General features: G+C 42.8%; 1 long non-coding RNA gene across 1 annotated transcript; it reads right to left on the minus strand.

Annotated features, from left to right (window-relative positions):
- Window positions 1–12269: 12269 nt before the first annotated feature.
- On the minus strand, window positions 12270–19475 carry LOC135329591 (uncharacterized). The gene is made up of 3 exons (XR_010391153.1): window positions 19330–19475; window positions 13713–14119; window positions 12270–12516 (listed from the first exon to the last, which is right to left on the minus strand). It is a non-coding gene; the product is annotated as an uncharacterized LOC135329591 (long non-coding RNA).

Consider the following 19475-nt stretch of genomic DNA (forward strand, 5'->3'; position numbering starts at 1 on the left):
CCTTCCTCTGAAACAGTGGAAAAATAATATCTCTAAGTTTTTAGTGAAAACTCATCTCCTCCCCCCCCCCCCAACATCCCCAATTTCCAGTAAAGCACATTTTTTAAAAGGGAGGAAAAAAAAATCAGCGTACTTTAATGATGCATATTTCCAGTAATGCTTTCTTTGTAGTTAACCTTGCTAGCCTTGAACTGCAATGAAGACAAGCTCAGATTGAAGAGAACTTACACAGGAGGTGTAACTCAGTGAAGATAGGCTGGATCATATATCAATAAAATTGGTCTAAGTGTTTGGATTGAAACATATATTATGAGATATGACAGGAAGAAGAAAAGCTCCTAATAGCACCCTATATTTGAGAAAGAGCAGATGAGCTCACAAGGAAAGCGCATGCTGTGCACGCAGCGTACCAAACAAAGGCTCCACGCGCAACCTTAATTTCTGCATCTCCTGTCTTTCAGGCAATTAACCCTGCAAGCTCGCTCTCAACATTGTTTTAAGGTAGAATTATCTAGTAGTTTTTCCACACCGAGAGGCGCTTTTAATACAGTGGAATTTGCAGAAAGTTGTGTTGTGGGAAATGGATTCAGCTACCCACAATTAGGGATCGTAACAACAAAACATGGGTGACTGGAGGGATACGATGATCAGGGTGCTGGGATAGGAGTTGGGAGGCTTCGGTTTCTTGGCTGACTTTGCTCCAGGCTCTCTGTGCGATCCAAGCCAAGTGAACACACTATCTCTGTATCTCGCTTTCTGTAACAGTAAAGCAAGACTATTTCACAAAAGTGTTAAGAGGCTAAATTCATAAATATTTGAAATTCGCTTTGAGATCTCTGAGGGACAGGAATTCAGAATGCCAAACAACTGTAGTGCTGTACACCTCCAAGGCACAGGGAAATGTTAGCCAATTAACTGCAGATTATTATGCTTAGAGGAATTAAAATAAACTCCTGCATTCTTACTCTGCACAGGCAGGAGGGTGTAATGGTCCCTCCGTTGCGTAACTATCATTCCTAGGTCCATTAATGAGCGGCAGTCATGCCACGGAGGAGTCAAGACACGCACCAACACCATTCAACAATTGGTTATCGCCTTTTTCTCTCCATCAGAGGCTGTTTGGTGAGGGCTGGGGGGGCATTTGCCTGTTATCTGACCTCCTCTGAAGTACTTGTTTCTCCTCACCCCAGCATCTCCCTTCAACACTTCACTTTTGGGGAAAAAAAGTAGCAAGCAAGACAATCGATTAAAAAACTACATTGCACATGAATATTTGCTTTTCAAACTGCCGGAGCTGAGTTTTGTGGCCAGCCATAATTGGAGCAGTGGTCACTTTCCCAAGTACTGGATATCTCTGACTCCGGGAGCGAGAATCAGAGCCATGCAGATAAGGCTGTCATCAGAGATAACAGCAGTCAACAACCCTCAGCGTCATTATCTCAGCAAAAGGAAAAAGCAGGTAGCTCCCCTTAATATACAAAGCGCAGCAGTTATATATGTCTCCTTTACAATGATAGATGGTAAGGGATAAAGGGGAAATCTAACCGAAAACCTTCAAAGCCAGCCTGCTTCACATCCTCTCGCTCCCAAATTGTGAGTATGTTTTCATAAACACAGTAAACAGCCTCCTCCCGGCTCACACACACGCTCTGTCTCAGCACACACACGCTCACAGAGCAAGGGAGCTTCGGCAAAACAATTTCACTGACATGGATCTAAGCGAGGTCTTTTTTCTTCTTTGGTTAATGGAATTTCTTAAGACAGAATAATGAAGCAGTGATTGTCAAACACGCCTAACTGGAAGGCAAACAAATTGGCTGGATCAGGCCTTTTTAATTTGAAAAAATAAATAGAATAAACGTGAATTTATTTGCAATGGTTTGATGGCTCTCTGAAACCATTACGCTGTTAAGCCCCTTTTACCTTATAATCAAACTCCAGGAGCATAACACTCTTCAGAGTGTAACTGTGCTGTGCAAGCTGCCCCAGGATTTAACAGTCTGCGTCCTCCTTTCCGCACACACATACACACTGTACAAAACCGAACACTTTGCTGCCACAGACTGCTGCTTCCAAACAGTGACTTTTGTGTCAGCACCAAGACACCGAAACATGAACACAAATGTGACATGTTGTAATTGCCCTTTTCAAACACACAGGCCAGTTGCGAAGCCCCAGACTAGTCGATCCCCAAAGAAACACCTTAATCAAAGCCCTACAGGAAGCAGAACAAATAAATAAGTAAAGATATAGGGAAAATAAAAGCAGCAAAATCCTAAATAAAATGTCTGGGTCTGATTTCTTTATGTGCATTTCTGAAGTGAGAAGAAGCACACAGAAGGGCATTTAATTAAATCAAAGGGTAAAGGAGGGGGTTGCCATGCTGCTTGCTATTATGTTACAGTTCACTAAAATGAAAACTTATTTTTAAACCTCTGGTATTAATTTGAGATTATTCAGATACTTAATTAAAAGTGCAGCATGTGTTAAATATTATTTCAACAAAGATTATCATCAAAACCCTATGTAATAAGATCCTTCAATGCTTAGAGCGATATTTTATGCAAATTTTCTATGCCACCAAATGAAGGTCTCTTCAATTTTTTTCCCTTCTTCATTTTGCTGCAGCAAAATGTTCCAGGCAGGAAAAAAGTTTCTAGAATAACAAGGATACTACAGATAATGCAGTGCAACAAATAGCAGCTCAGTGGTAGTCATGTTTCCGTGATCAGCTCCCTTACTGATAGCACTTCACAGTAAATGAATAGATCAAACAGACTCCCATAAGAGTTAAAGGGCTAAATTTTGCTCACACTGAGCAAGGCGTAAGTCAGAAGGCAGGAGAAAATTTGTCCTAGCAATATTCTGCTGGAGTAGGAAAGGCAGAATTTCACCCTTTGTGCATTAGGAATGAACCAACTATTTCTACCTGGACTGTATAAGATAATGAAGTTTCCGGGGCAAAGAATATGTTTTCCTGTGTGAGATTTCTCCTGTGGCCCTTACTCCTGTGAATAGAGCCAGTGAAGTTGATGGGAATTACTTATGTAAGTTCAAGGTACAGTGCTAAGCTTCCAGTACCGTTTACATAGCTTTTATTTTTTATCTTTTTTATTTATCCTTTCGATTTTTCTTTCTTTTTTCTTTTTTTTTTTTTTTTGGATTAATTACTTGCTCTAATTGACACTATTTTGCCTGAAAGTAGGCAAATAAAAAGCAGAACAAGTATCACTTACTTACATGGATTCTCCTCTCCTACAATGGCTCCATCAGTCCTGCCACAAACAAACTTCGTTTATTGATTGGGGCCAGTGTTGTACTTGTTCTTTAACGAACGCAGGACCGTTCTCGAGTGAAGACTTCATTGTTTAAAGTGAACGTACTAGTCATGAGGAATCTCATGCCTTGTTTTTCAAATACAAAACATTGATACTTCACAATACAGAAGAACTCTAAAAAGAATCACGGTTGTTACTCAGAATATATTCAATACACTGATTTTCTAAAAACAGAAGGTGCTTGTATGTTTTAGAAGCTGCTGTCAAAATATAGGAAAAGCAACTACTTTCAGTTTGGGGAATAGTTTAAGTCATCGTTAAAAAAATAGCATAAAAAGCTTCCAGAGCAAATGATCAAAAATAATGTTTTCAGTGCATTAAAGAATATGCCCATATCTAACACCCACACCGACACACACACACACAGAGACTGTCTCATAGATTCTTCAGTTTGAATTCACTGCTGTCGCACAGTTTGAGAGCCCTGCTGAAATGACAAGCAATACATTCTGCTGAAATCACCATCCCTGAAAATATAGTGATGGAAAACACTGAAATCAGATTATAACAACTGGTACTCAGCCTCACGTTGTGGTAAGAGGTAAGCTGCAGAAGCGACTTGAACAATATCTAATATGGAATAATAGTTAAAAAAAATCAAAGTCAACAAATTAGCAGAATACCAGCCACGGCTTCAAGCTGAGAGCCAAGAGGGGATTCCTGTATGTCAGATAAGAATTATTAGTGCCACTGTCCTCAGAACAAACTGCAGAAAAGGTGTAATAAAGTGCATTTAAGAGAAACAGAAAATCACGGAACTAAGAAGCAGCGCTCGTTTGTAACCATTTGCTCAGTGCTTTTGACTGTTCACTTCTGTTCGTTTGTGCAGCATCTGTTCAGATTGAAAACTCTGGGGCGAGTATCTCCTTCATACTCACCTGCGAAGTTCAGAGCAGGGCATTGAGGCTACAGAAATGAGGGTAACAGTCCCACATTGGATCCAAAAGGGTCCTATTTAAAGAATCTTGTTAACAGGCAAAGAGTGAATTGAAAAAGTAGCCTCCATTGGCTTTTAATACTGAACGTGCACGTGCTGAACACAGAAGAATAAGAAGTGCTGAAATAACAACTAAATAGCAATCCATCATGTAATCTACCCATAGCTATATTTTGAAACAAAGATTTGAGCATAACATGATATATCATCTTGGGTTTCATACACATCTACACACAAATAAGTAGCTATTTTCACAGGAGCATATATACGTGCATGTATATATATACACACACACGATATGCGTTTACTCAGATGGTCTTCGGATGCAGTGGGCATTTTTTGCACAAGCAACACTGTATTGCTTCTAGTTTGTTAGTGATTCTGGGGCAAGTTAACCAGGAACCCACCTCAAAAGCCTCCCCACTGTGCATCCACAGCTGGACACACCACCAACGACAAAACCCACCACTGGGGCGGTCTGCTACCCCAAAGAGGACAGAGGAGCGGGGCTGCAATTCTATGCGCACGCGAAAATGATTTTAGCAGGAAAACCCTGCGCCTTTCCCCCGGCTGCAGCAGGGAGCACCCCGCGGAGCGGCGTGTGCGGGTCCAGGGCTTGGTGCGATCCGAGCAGCAGGGAAAGCAGCAGGATACTGCTGCCCTCTATTGGCCCCCCAAATCCAGGCAGCCCGCCGCAAGTTCGGGAAAGCCAAATCTTCCCTCCGTCTGTCTCTGCTATTCGATAATTAATGACTTCTTGGACTGTCAAATTCCCCACGGAATCACTGATACTTCTTCTTATGTCACTTGCAGCCCTCTGACAACACAGCCCAAAGGACAATACAAACATACAGCTTGATGAAGCTGTTAAACAAATATGAAATGCCTGTGTTTTGGCCCACCAGTCTAAACAATGTGATAATGGCAATAATAGCTCTATTCACAACATAGCTTTCCCCGTACAGCTCTTGTAAACTTTCGCTCTCTGAACTGTTAAACAAAACTTGGACTTTATCAAGGGCCTTTTGTGCTTTATCTCACTACTTTATATGCTACAAAATGATCCCAAGAAGTGACCGAGGCTATCCAGGAAAAGAAGAGGGAGCACAAGATTCCTGCAAGAGTAGCTGATCATATATAAAAAAAGACTCGGGACTTGCCGCAACCAAAGCAGTGGAAAAAAAGGTTAATAGGAGGGAAGGCACGAAATCAAAGCGCAGAACTGCTGCGCTTTCTGAATGGAAGTGGCCCCGTCGCAGTAATTTTCCTGCACTGTGGATGCAAGCTGCATGCTTACCCGTTCCCTTACGGCGGCTAACACGCAAGTTTGCCTGTACGCGAACGCTCACCTTTGAGGAGCACGAATGTTCTTCTTGATCCTGTCTTCACTTCCACTGGTTATGAAAATCTGGAGAAACGCCACAAAATTAAGTTAAACCAGCGTGAGTTTAGAATCAGATTTCCAAATATAGTCATTTTAAAGGGTGAACTGTTGTTCCTCCTAATAATGTATAAATGTCGGGGTCAGTCCTAATTCCACTAAGTCTATGTCAAGCCCTCATAAATGCACATATACAGATTGGTGTCTAAATAGAGAAAGAATTATACATGTGCGTGTATATCCAGACTGCATTAAAGATAATACACACATTCTCTTTCTCACAAACATACATACTGGGGTAAACACACACGGAAATATTTTTTATTTTTCAGACATTTAAAGTAGGTGATGAGAACATAACTACTGGGCACTGTAAACTTACAGGGAAAGCTAAAGATTACAACATAAAGCAACTAATATTGGACCGATCTTTTCAAAAAAAAGTCAGACATTGGCTCCCAGATTTCAATGAATCCTGGCTCTCAGGTAATAGCGAGAAAAATAAAACAAGCTATGTTTTTAGTTCTAATCAGGACGTGTGTGTGTGTGTGTGTGTTTCTCTGATGGGGGCCATGCAACTGCCACGGTCTCAGAACGAATTAATGCCTCGGGATGAACTCCCAGGCTGGGCAATGCTGAATAGCCATCCTCACTCTTAACACTACATTTAATAAAAACAAACTAAGTTAGTCCCTTCCTGAAGGTCTTTCAGCCTTACCTGCATCCATCTGTTGGTTTATAAGAGCTTCAAGAGTAACAGCTGCTCTTAATTTCTGTGTCTAGTGTGAGGCAGAAAACAGCACTCATTTTAAAAAGCAAGTTGCGGGGAGAGTGTACTGCGTGGCAAAAGCTGAACAAAATCAGTAACTTTGTGCTACACTTAGCAAACTTTATCCCATCTTTTTACTCCATTGCTTTTACAGACAGATTAGCTCGTACAGATAGTAGGTAGTGAAGTGAAGCTTGCCTAGACGGCACAATGAAATATATTTTAAGTTGTACAGTACAAGTAAAGATCTCAGTCAAAAGGTGGTCAGCATTCAGTGTAAAGAAATAGGATTGTGAGCAGTTGCCAGGTCCTGTCGATTGTGTTTTATCTTTATAAATGAATGCATCTCTACAATAACTGTACATTTGTTTGCCTGTATGGAGTCCATTAACAGCTGGGTCATACTTCAAAACCTACAGTTTACAGCATATGCAGGGGAAATTATTTTTCAGACGATCTCTGGTCCTACTTCTCTGTAGACATTCAGAACCACCCACATAGCCTACACTCAGCCACGGGCCAGGCCGTGCAATGCTTGTTGATCTGTATTTTTAAACTGCCCACGTATACAAGAGGTTTTCCATTAAGCAAGAGGATTGCTATTGGTCTTCCCCAATCTTAGAGACACCAGCAACATGAAATGTTGTTGAAATGGATTTGTCCGTTTTTTTTCCCTGAAACAAAGCAAAGAAGAAACACACCTCTTCCAAGAAAAAACGAAAACAAAAACACATATCCCAAACTCCAGCATGCTGGTTATTTACTGACTGCACAGTTCAACATTAATTATCCAAACCTGCCTGCTCTCCAAAACATGCTATGTCCCACTATGTCGGTTAATTACACTGAAAACTCTCCCAGTTATTTGAAACCTCGATTATCCAAAATTCTCCAATGCTCCCCCATTATGTTTAGATAATTGAGGTTGTATGGAGCACACTTGCAGACAGTTAGAACAGCAAGCATTATCTTTCAGCTGATACAACTATCAATAGCAAGTGTACAGCATATACTACAAAGGCTTTATTGTGCATATGTAGGGAGATAGAGATGAGATACAGTTCCGGGAGGCAGTTTGTCTAGTGGTTACAGTGCAGAGTTGGGTGTCATGAGACCAGAGTTTTAATTACTACCTCTGCTACTGACTCTGTTACTCAGATAAACCACTTACTGTCTCTGCATGCCAGCATCCCAACCTGCTAAAAAGGGCACTGTGAGAATTACCCAGCTTTGTAAAGTACTTTGATATCCTTTGATAAAAGGCTTTTTATACATAACTGCTGAGTATTGCTGTCCATTTAATTGTATTTTTAAAACACTTTTGAAAGAAAGGATTGAAAAAATAGCTGAAAACATTTGAGTGCCAGAACCTTACTTGGTGGGGACTGGCACAGACCTGTGCTGATTGCGATCAGGTAGGACCTGGCCCTTTAAATTTAGCTTGCCAACTGTAACGTGGCCAGTACGAACAAGCTGTACCTCTGCTTGGTACAGACTACTCAGTGCAGATTCCTATTTATTGCTGCAAAGTGTTTATGCCTTACCACAAACTGGTACCAGTACTTACTATTTAAACAAGAATAATATAGATTTCACTAAAGCAATAATCTGTTTGCATTCAGCGTTCCAGTATCATTGTGCTCAGTGAGGCCCAAAACTTTTGCATATGAGAATCAGCATTAAAATGCATCCTCATCTTGGGTGAAGCCAACCGATGTACAGCGTGCTGCATGCCATTACTGGGAAGGGTGCCAGAGTCAAAGAGCACATCTTAAAAAAAAAAAAATGCTATGGTACCATTAATGATTGCACTATGTAAAATGCACAAAGATAATAGAAAATAAACGTCTTCAAATAACAATAAGCCTCCTGATTGCAGGTGAGTGACTACACAAGCTATCTATACAAAGCTGTAACTTCAAGCACAATACACCTGGATATACTGCAGACGTATTTGTAATCACCATCTACCAAATTCCTTAAGAGCAGACAGAATACAACCCCATGAAGTAAGGAGATGGCACCTGAACACTCTGCTATCTTTCTGCTTTGTCTTATAAGCATCTCAAATTCTGTTTTAAGGCTTTTCCATGTGGTGATTTCTGTAAATCACCCTTCTCTGATGTAGTGCTGAGGTGAGGCGAAAAAAATAAAATCCTGCACTTGCTTAAAGCCTTTTATTTCTCTTGTAACATGGACATCTTGGAGAGCAGATTAGCCAAAGGAGAAAAAATAAAAAGCAAACGGTATTACTGGTGACCTAATCCTTCCTCTCAGAAAAAGAAAGGGGAAAGAAAGCCTCTTGTGATCTCCAAGGAGGAACCTGCCTTGTAAACTAGTCTCCTGTTTGAAACGGAAACAAGAATGTGAATTCTGATACGGAGAGGCTACCAAAGCAGGGAACAGCTTAACAGACCTGAGATTTTCGTTTCAGTGCAACACAGGGTATTACACTACGGTCCTGTCTATGCTAGAAAAACAGGCAGGGAAAACTTAACAGGTTATAAGATCCTTTGGACACAAAGGCATCCAAATGTGGTTATTTTTATACAGTAGGCTGGACCATAATCTGTGTCCAAGTTTATAAACTGTAGGCTTGTAGTTCATTAAAAGGATTCTGTTACTAACTCCTCTCTCGTAGGTTATTGTAACCAACCCCCACGACATGCATTTACAGCCCTTTCAAACCTGCCCCTCTATAAAACCAGGAATGCTGCCCCTGCCCCCTCCTCCCCTTAGGGAATGGGGGCAATCAGTGTTAGATTAACTAAATATTTGAAGAAGGGAACCATTCTTACTGGCAAACGCTATTTGGAATAAAAGTTTGTACTTCCTAAAGCGCTCAGATATAAGAACATGAAGTAAGACACCTTTGCTGCCACTGTCCTCCTCTGACAGGTAAGAGGAACAAGGTCTGGGGTAAGTCCCTAGCAAAACTGAGAACCACCAAAACCTCTCGACTTCAATCCCGCTCAACCCACATTTGACCCCACACAGTCCCCTTTACTGTACCAGAGCAGACAATTGGCCCATTGAGCCCAGTCTCATCTCCAGCTTCACCCAGCTAATTCACCAGACGAACTTAGCTTCCCTTCCTGCACGTTAATACCCATGACCAGATTGCTGTTCCCTCCATTTTTAATTGTTCAGAAATATTCAGAGCGGTGGGTTTTTGGTAATGTCTTTAAACTCCTAGGCTACATTCTGCATAAACACTGCAAACGTGCTCATCAGAGCACCGCTGCGGCATCACTTCCATTTCTCCGCAGTAGCGGACACAAGCACTGCCGGCCCAGACACGCGGACACAACCGTCACGAAGAGCTTCCAGAAATACTCACATGCGTGTGTGTGTGCCTTTTTACTCTCCAGGAGCACAAATGCTAGAGAAAACCTAAACTGTGGGGAACATATGCAAAAAAAACTTCACTGTGGCTCCAGCTAATTCATTTTTTAAATTCCGGGTAATAAGTTTAGACCTCTTTTTTGGCATACTTCCCCAGCTCCTGCCCAAGTATCTGATCTCCATGGCTTCCTAAAGCATGGTGGCAGATGCCATGCTGATAGGAAAGCAGAAATTCCTTCCTGATCCAGCATATTACGTCATGCCTCTGAAATGCAGTATCGAATCCAATCCAGCTACCTGCCCATCTCAAGACTGCCTATCAATTAGCATTAGACACTAATTTGATTAAATCAGTATGTTGAAATTTTATTTGATTCCACCTAAGGAGTATAATTCCCGCTGCGTGTTCTCTGTAGCCCACTAATTTTCCAATGGAATGGGAAACACAGGTTGGGATTTGGAGGCTATTTCTCCTACTTGTTAACATGTGAGCTTAAAACCGCAGTAAAAAATAAATCCATGCAACTTTATGGAATGAGACTTGCCAGTTTAAGAGAAAATGGCTTTTTTACAGAATAACCCAGATGGAAAAAAATGTATACATTTAACTCTGAAACCTGAAGTGTTCTTTGAGGGAAAACGAATACGTTTTAGCCTTAAAGGGATCACAGACTGCAATTATATAATTCTTGTCAACTGATGTTAAAGATAGGCTGGAAAGAATGTATGCTGAGGCCCTGCAATAAAACGAGCTCCTTTACTCCTTTCAAATGTTTGCAAGCCTTGGAGGTTATCCAAAGGTCGAATACAGGAAAAGTCTTGGTGAACAGAAAACATAATCATGAGCTTTTTTAATATGGGCTCTTTTTGTAATAAAATAAAATTATTGTAAGGGAGGGGAAGGCGGGCTCTGTCTCCTCAGATCTAGAGCCAGGGGGGCTGAGTTTTAATCAGACGCTGCTGTTCTGCCCTCCTCTCTCCACCCCAGCCTGTCACTACACGGAGCGAGGAGCCGGTGGAGGTGTGCCCCAGCGCCGCGCGGAACCACCAGCAGAGCAGTGGCTGGTCACTGCAGCGATGCAGGTGCCCAAGCCTGGCACTGAGACCCCTTGGCTTCATGGTGATACAAGGGCACGAATCTCAACAGAGACAGAGAGGCAGATCTTCACTGCCAGCCACCTCAGCACAGGGTAGCAGCAGAGCCCGGATGCCTTCCCGTTATATCAGTGGGTCTTCTCCAACACACTCATCGTGTACAGAACAGCTCCATAGGATGCTGTATCCGCTACCAACATGCAGCCGCTTCAGGGGTGCACCAAAACAGCTGCTCAGTTTCTCACAGAAACTCTACTGCAAGCAGTAAGTAGGAGGTGAGGTATACAGAGAATATCATATCCAGCTGCAGCTACACAGGAGTTTAGGGAACTGGGTTGTCATTACTCACACAGATCTCGGGGCAGAAGCCAGGGCTGCAATCTCTTAGCAAAAGTGCTGTGGCTTCTTTCATGACCATCTGTAGTCAGGAAGCTAAGTTTTTACCCGGAGTACTTGGTGACATTGACTAGCTACCCCACGTGGAGTGCAGCAACTAATCAGAGAGGCACTCACAGTATCACCTGAGTTTGGCTCAAAAGTTTTCTCTCCAGCTACTGATTTCACCTTCTCTCCCCCCAGGCTGCTAAATGCAAGTCTGAAGCTGCAAACCAGAAGTATTTGGAAGGAATCCATGAAGCAGTCATTTAGTGAAGGCATCAGGTGCTCAGGAGTTGTGATCATCCTTCACAGGAAAATCTGGGAGACACACACGAAGACTGGCTTTGTTCTAATCCCATACTCTAACACTTAACTACCACTTGCTTCTTATGGTGACTCCCCCATCATCCAACTCTTACTACACCACAGGTTCACCTATTCCTACAGCCTAAGAAAATAATCTTCCAACAAACTTCATGTTTTTCTCTCAGATAGCAGAAGCCTGATTTCAGGATCAATCTGCACTGCTTGGGGACACATTTGCTTTCACAAGTCTGCCCCATTTTGAAGATGTTGTTTCCCATTTCTCAGCTTTCTTGTGGATTTTTTCTGTCTCACATCTCATCATTATCATCTGGAGGGGGAGACTTTTCCCATTCCCTTCTCCAGATGAGTAACCAGAATTAGAGAAAATATGACAACACCTACCACTCCATCTACATGAGAAACTTATTTCAGAACTGGAGCAAGATGGATAGACTGCCAGCAAATACACCTGCTCCATCTGGATGTGAAACTAACTCACATTAGCTGTGCTCCCATCGACCATCTCATGGACTATGGGCTTGAATCCATGTTTGGAGTATTTCTTTTGATATCACTTCAGGCCAGCAACACGTTTTCCAATATCAACTCTTGCTCATCAGCTTTTGTTCTCCCTCATCTTACAGGAGGGGGTATGGAGCTGTAATTTCATAAAGCCATGAGACAACAGCCTTCTAAAGACTTTGACACTATTGTGTGTGGAATATGGCATATGTTTATTTTTAGCAGTATGGGCATTCACAGAAAGGGATGTAACTGGCAGTCCTGTTGCACTCCAGGAGCAGTCAATGGCACACACTGTCACAGTACAAAGCACCCCTTTAGATTTGATCCTGAATGCCACCTCTCCTTCATTTCATTTTACCTCACCCTCTTTTACCCATTCCTTCTCCTCCTGTTGAGAGCCGTTCCTTGGCTTTAGCCATGCGCTCCTCCTCTTCTCTTTTAGCTGAAAAGTCAACAGAACAAATACATGAGCAATTTTATGAAATCACTGGAAAATAAGCTGCTGATATTTAAAAATAAAGGCATCTATTCACAGTCTGACTTTAAAAAAAAAAGAAAACCCTGTTTTGGTATGTGCCTAAGTCCAGCTGATCTCCAGAAGGCTTAAACACACACACTTAAACACAGATCGAAGCCCCTTTTCTGACTGAAGCTATTTGCCCAAATTAGGGAATATATTAAAAGGAGATACCCTGCAGAAATGACATGTACTCAGGACAGCTCTGGGGCCCAGGAAACAGGGATAGCGGCAAGCTGACCCTGCAAACCCAAAATGAAATCAGAGACTAGGGAGATGAGATCCACATTTTCCTGTGCGCAGTCCTGAATGCAGAAGGTGGATGCTCAGTGGTGCTGCAGGCAGCCAGCTTTTCAGATGAGCTCCACACATGGGAACAAATATGTCCAAAGGCCTCTCACCCCATGGGGAGCTGCTGGGTGCCGAACACATCTGCAAATCTGGCTCTCAGAGTGGGCACTGAGCCCTGCAAATCTGACTCCCAGCCCTGCTGAAAATCTGTCACCACATCGTCAATGTTAAAAGACAGGTTTTTCAAATGGGAAAAGTGCATTTATCACCCTCAGTAAACTCACAAACAGCACAAGGCATAATTGCTCAGATGTCAAATAAAAATTCTCGTCTGAGTAAACACCAAGCGTAGACCTTTTTGATCCCCAAATATGAATGCTTTAGAACAGGATGAGCATGTGGCCAGCGGGGCTGTAATAGAGAGTGCTTTGTATCCTTAACTATACCAGGCGTGATAAAGTGCCCGCTATCATGAAGGAAAAACAAAACAAAACAAAAAAACAAAAAAGGGACACACACTCCTCTGAAAGACAGAGGGAAACCAGACGGGAAAAGAACACAAAATCTCAGCAGGAATTTCAGGGTTATTTTCTGATTGCTTTCAAATTTTCCAAAATAAAGATCTCGCCCATAGCTTGAGGCTAAACAGGAACATAATCCCATCCACCTGAGGCATTCAGAGGGCAAGGCTGAAAGGCCAGATTTAGCATCAGCTCTAGAGCTGCAGCCTCCCATATCATCGGGTATCTGTAAATGTAACCAAAGGGGAGCATGCATCCACATCCTGGTTCCCCCCGCCAGAGGCAATGCGAGGCTGTGAGGGTCTCTACCTCAGCTATTGCTGATTGCAACACCTTAGCTACTTCTGATTTTGCTATCCTTTCTGCCGCTCTGGCAAATGCTTCAGCAACTCTTTCTCCTTCCAGATCTTCTGATACTTCCACCACTATCGCTGCTGCTTCTTCTGCCTCCACCTGCCCTGCTGCTGCTCTTTCAGGGGTGATCGCCTCTCCACATGGGCCTGCTCCCTCTGGGATTTCCATCTCTCCTGTTGCTTCTGCCTTTTCTACTGCTTCCACCTCAGCTTGTGATGCTGTTGCATCCTTTGCTGCTCCCTCCGGTGCTGTGACAGCCAGGGCTTCCATTTCCCCTGCAAAGTCACCAATGCCCAATTTAGCCGGATGCCCCTTCTTGGCGGACAGCATAGGCCTGCGGAGTCTGAGAGCTGATCCGGATTCTGTTGGTAGAAGATGCAAAGTGTAAGCAGTATAAATACAAACAAGTGCATTTCCTAGTATCGTTACAAGCAGTTTGGTGAGGGGACTTGGAAGTGAGGCAGCCAGCACAGGTTGCTTTTTAACAATGTTTTCTGCACAGACACAGAACAAGAGTCTGGGATTCAGAGCATCTGCTCAGCAGCACAGCTTTGACTCTCACATCCCTGTTCCATATTCTCCTGTGGGTGGCAGTCGCTTTTGGGACCTGAACTGAGGCCAAGAATACAACTGTACACCAAAACATCTCCAGTGCCTCTTATCAGGTAGTTTGTGAAGCATTTAGAGACAAAGAGGAGAATAAAGGGAAGACTGGCTCTTTTCCAAGACCTGTTTGCTTAATATCCCAGAAAAAAGTTTTTTCCACCAGAGAAAACAGAACATGAATTCCAGGGAACATACAACTTAAACATGTTTTTTTTTTCCAAACTATCGTACCCTGGTGAACCTTCTGTGAAAAGAATCCAAAGGACTTCCCCACAGGCAGGAAATAGCCGGCTTGAGTCAAACAGACGTTGTGCATCTTCTCCCAAAATTTCTGCCAATGCATCTCACTTCTGACCTGCAACTGCTGCTGCAGTCCTGTGATCCCCATACATAGCTAGGCTGTTCTGTTTTGAAACCCCTGCTGTCACATTAAGTCTTAAATTGGGATGTTTCTCCCAATACAATGCAAACTCCATGAGCCCAGAGAGGTGAAATTTTGACAATCAAATGATCATTTCTGGTAAATACACATAGACACTGTTAGAGTACATTTGTAACATTTTCTTATAAACATATATTAATTGACTTTTTCATTAGAAAGATCCTCTGTCAAATGTACTTCTACTGTCAGGTCAAAAGATAGACTGTAGTGAAACAAACTTTGAGAGAAGTCATAATAGAGATGCTCCTCCACCTCAGAAGTCAGGAGAAGCCAGACAGGTGGTTCTTGATGAAGTTATATGAACACGGAGTTCAGGAGTCAGAGACAGCCATCAGGTCTGTTCATACCCACCACTCTGGGCAAAGAATCACCATTTGATTCATTACTCTCCGTTTTGTCTCTTCTTTCCCGTGGAGACCAGCGTAGGCAGTTGATCATCCAACAACTAACTTTTTGGCATGTGATTATGCAATAATATAAAGGGATTACTGTAGCATGGGAGGCATCCTCACACTCACAGTAACTCAGGCAGCACAGCACCAGGGTTTGGCACAGCTCACAAATCCCCAGAACACCTCCACAGGCAGTCTCAAGAAAGAAACAACTAGCACTTATCAGATGTACCAAGCAACTGTGATCTGTGGGGGATCCTAATGCAAGCACACTCAGGATAGCGCGAGGCAGGAGGTGCTGGCTGTTCCCAGCTCACACATGCTCCGCAAGCCAATACCAGGGAACTCAGGGCAGGCCTTATGAAATAGTGATGACACCACTATTCAATGCCATTTAGCATCAATAACTGAAAAACAACTAATTGAAGACAAGAAAAAAAAAGTGAAAAGCTGTAGAAGGACAAGATGGAATAAACAAGAGATGCCAGGGCAGGAGAAGGGGAAAAAGATGAGAAGGGAAGAAAGCGAAAAGGAGAGCTGAGAAGACAGAGAGAAGAAAACCTGGAGAAGTAGAAAAAGGGGTGCAGTTATTCATTGCTAAGGGAAGGACAGTTGTGCTCAACAGCACTTGGAGAGGAGACCCAAAGGACCGACAGCCATTTGAAGCACCCTGGCATGCACACCTACAACCTGCAGACACAAGTCACTCACTCATTTATGCCATTGAACAAGTTACCTGCATATCTGCTTCATTAAATAGTAACTCTGTAGGTCTGCTGACAACAACATACTTCTCTCTCCTTCGGTAATTAGCCCTGAAGGCTGGTCATGCTCACTGGCCATGAAACACTGCAACAAGCAGCCTTTTCATGCCACAGGCTTTACCTTTGTCCCTGTCTGTTCCCATCAGCCAGGTAAAGGAAGGCATGATGCCTGCCTGACACCAGCACTCCTCAGCCACATTCATGCTCTCCCCTGCTGAGACACATGCAGATGTCTCTCAACAGGGCAAATATGAGCTTGTTAGCACAGTCAGCCTATGACCGCAGAAACCGGGAACTTTCGCCCTCTTCCTTTTGCTCAGGAAAAACAAGGCCAGAAACCAAGAATGGCAATTCACTGCTAGTCAGCTTGATACAGCTGCAACTTGATATGCTGGGAAGAGGAAGGGTCTTATGAGACTCCAGAGATATAGGAGAGGAAACGCAGGTTTTTGTTTACGGAACTGGACAGGAACTGAAGACTCAGCCCTTCTGCACAACCCTGGGCACACTGTGTGTTTGCCAAACCTCACCCGAGGTCTGTGTGTCTTTCTGTAATTTATGCCACTGAGGGCAGGACTTCTCTCCCCACTGTATGTGCCAATCACGACAAGGCTCTGGTCCCAGTTAGTGGTATTCTCATAAAAGCAATAAATAACCAAAATCTACTTCCACCAAAGCAGAACTCCTTCTGAAGATCCTGAAACATGTGTTGAGTTAAGCTAAAGCTGATGTGAATTCAGTATAAGAGATTAAAATGACTTTTTAAAATTACTCTCCTTGTCAAAAAACAAAGGAGAAGACAGGTTCGTAAAACTCGGCCCCTTCAAAGATGTTAGGAGCCTGAACCAAAGCATGCACAACCCAAAGCTCTAGCTTTATCAACACATTTCACCTCCAAAATATTTTGGAGATAAATTCCAGGCACCCCAGCAACTAGAACAATAGAAAAGATTAAAAGTAAACACATTCCTAGTAATTCATCCTGTTCCAGTGGTGAGACCACAAACCTGGGAACGAAACTCCAGCTGTACTCTGACTTGAGATACAGCCTTGAATAAGTCACACCTCTCTCAGGCTTAGGGTCCCCTATCTATAACACTCTGCAGTGGAATGACTGCGAGTAAGCAAAGGTTACTCCTTGTTTTATATGCTGTCCGAGGTTGGGTCATTGCAAGTTTGATTTTTCCAGAAGCTTGACATCTGCAGTTTTTGTGTACGTACACATTAGCATTTTCGACCACATTTGCATGGGGGCCAATTTAATCTTATAGCCTCCCATTTGACCTCATAAATTGCTCCTGAAACACCAGAATATTACCCTGCTCTCCCCAAGAGAGCAAGCTGGCAGACTCTTGGTAGAAGCAACCACTCATTCAGCTGCACTATAATGTCAAAAATCCACCGCCTTCCTACTCAGAGCACTGGAATGCTAGGTCTGAACACTAAGAGCATTCCCAACCTGAGCTGCCTTTTCTGAGCAGTCACGTACCTTGCTCAACATTGTGCAACCTTGATGTCTCCCATTTGTTGTACAAACTCCCTTTGTTCCATCAGAGCCCAACCTGAGATCTGTTTTCTGCTCTGCAGAAATTTTGTTCACTTAGGGAAACAGTTTGCAAGGCCCCTTGTTAAAATCTCTCCCACCACTTGTCAGTTGCGTAGTTTGTCCCCAGCCCATTTGTTTATGTCTAACTAATGCTCATTGCTTCAAAATGAGTTTGAACCTAATGCTGTGTATCCCAATTAAATGTTTGATGGAATGACATCAAAACCAAAACAGACAGGAAGAATTATTTCCTTTTGATAGGCTATGTTGTACAGAACTTGCTATTATAAGACTCTAGTTGCTTAGAATTTTGCCAGACTTTAATCTTTTGAATTAAAACTTTCCATGCTGATTATCCACCCCAGTTGGAATTTGGGGTGAAATTTCAGCTAAAAGAGCTCATCCATTACAGGAAAACTTTTTTTTCCACATTAAAAAATACATACAGATATTTCTTAAAAGTGTTCGGTTGAAAAGCCTCGGTGCTATAGTTTGGAGCACTGATTTAAAATTTGGCAGCAGGGTCACAATAGTGCCATGGAATATATATATTTTACAATATTTAGGAGAGCGGCACATATCTGGCCAAGCTTTGAGCCCCTGAAAAATCAAAGTTTGTTGTGTAGAGATTTGTGATAGTTTGGCCACTAAAATATTTTTCAAAGTCCTGACTTCATAACCTGAATATTCTTTTTGTGTAGTTTGGTTTTCTTTAATATAATCTATAAAAATAGCCAGTGACCTTTAGTGACATCTAAATGGGCTCCCAGTTTCCTTCCATGGTTTGAAGACTTAAACAATAGCCCCAAAGAAATGACTCATTACTACACACATATGTAGTCGATGCCTGGGAAACACTGCTGGCTGTCAGTCAGCAGGAACAAGAAGGAGATTCACACAGTTCCAAAGTGTGGAGGGTTTGGGCAATTTGGGGATTCATGCATGAAAGGCTTAAGATTCAGCGAGCCAACTTCCCCCAACCGCTGCTCCACACACCAAGCCAGCTGCAGGGAGGGATATCCACGTCTGGGGGGAAGACGATGGGGGAAGAAACATTCTGGGTTGCCAGGGGACTTGGTGGCTATGCTCACTGAGCTCTCGACATAACGCTTTCCATGCCCCGAGCCTCCTGGCTTCTTAGCACAGGCTGCTAAATCTTTCAGCATGGTAGAGTGGAGAACTTGTTTTCCAAAATAGCATATTCATATAGGTTGGGCATGAGCATTCAATTACCCTTATTCTTAAAGGAGGAGGAAAATTTCAGAACCCTATTAGGCAGCATTCACTTGACACCAGCTTTTAACACGTCCTGTAACCTCAGCCAGAAAAAAACCTTCAGCAGCTCAGCTGGTGGAACTGTTGCCTTTAGACCACAAGTAACATGTTTGAAATCTGAGAGAGGAAATATGCAGGTTTCTAAACAAATCAGGATTCTGGAAGTAGGATCAGCCTGTTGGCTGACAGGCACAATATGACAACTGCCAGTGTTCAAGGAAAGCGGATTGTAGGCAAGTGAGTTACGTTGTTGTTCCAAAATCCCTGTCTCCTAAGAACTTCTTTTCTATATACCTGCCAAAGCTATTTACCCAACACAGCTATAGCACTTGGGTCATTAAACAATACCGATGGCAATGCCCAGAGAACTCTGAGCACCTATTGTAGTATCACTGAATTCCTCCTTTGATCACCATGGTCAGAAATATCTGATTTTTATCACTCTTTAATAGCTCCCAATCAACTTTAAGAAGTTACCACAATGCTTATGGTAGAACCTTTGTCAGGCCAGGGTAATCATTGACAAAAGTAGAACAGCAGATCTCACTAGCTCAGCGTTGTCAGTCACATGTGACCTTCTCCATGGACTCGCTACGCCAGGGACAGGGTTTCAGCTTCCACGTTGAAGATTACTCTGCCCGTCTCAGAGCAGGAAAGGCTGTCAATGTGAAAGCCACTTTCTGAGTTTCCCGC

The sequence above is a fragment of the Dromaius novaehollandiae genome, chromosome 12, assembly GCF_036370855.1.
Source record: "Dromaius novaehollandiae isolate bDroNov1 chromosome 12, bDroNov1.hap1, whole genome shotgun sequence".
NCBI classification, from domain to species: domain Eukaryota; kingdom Metazoa; phylum Chordata; class Aves; order Casuariiformes; family Dromaiidae; genus Dromaius; species Dromaius novaehollandiae.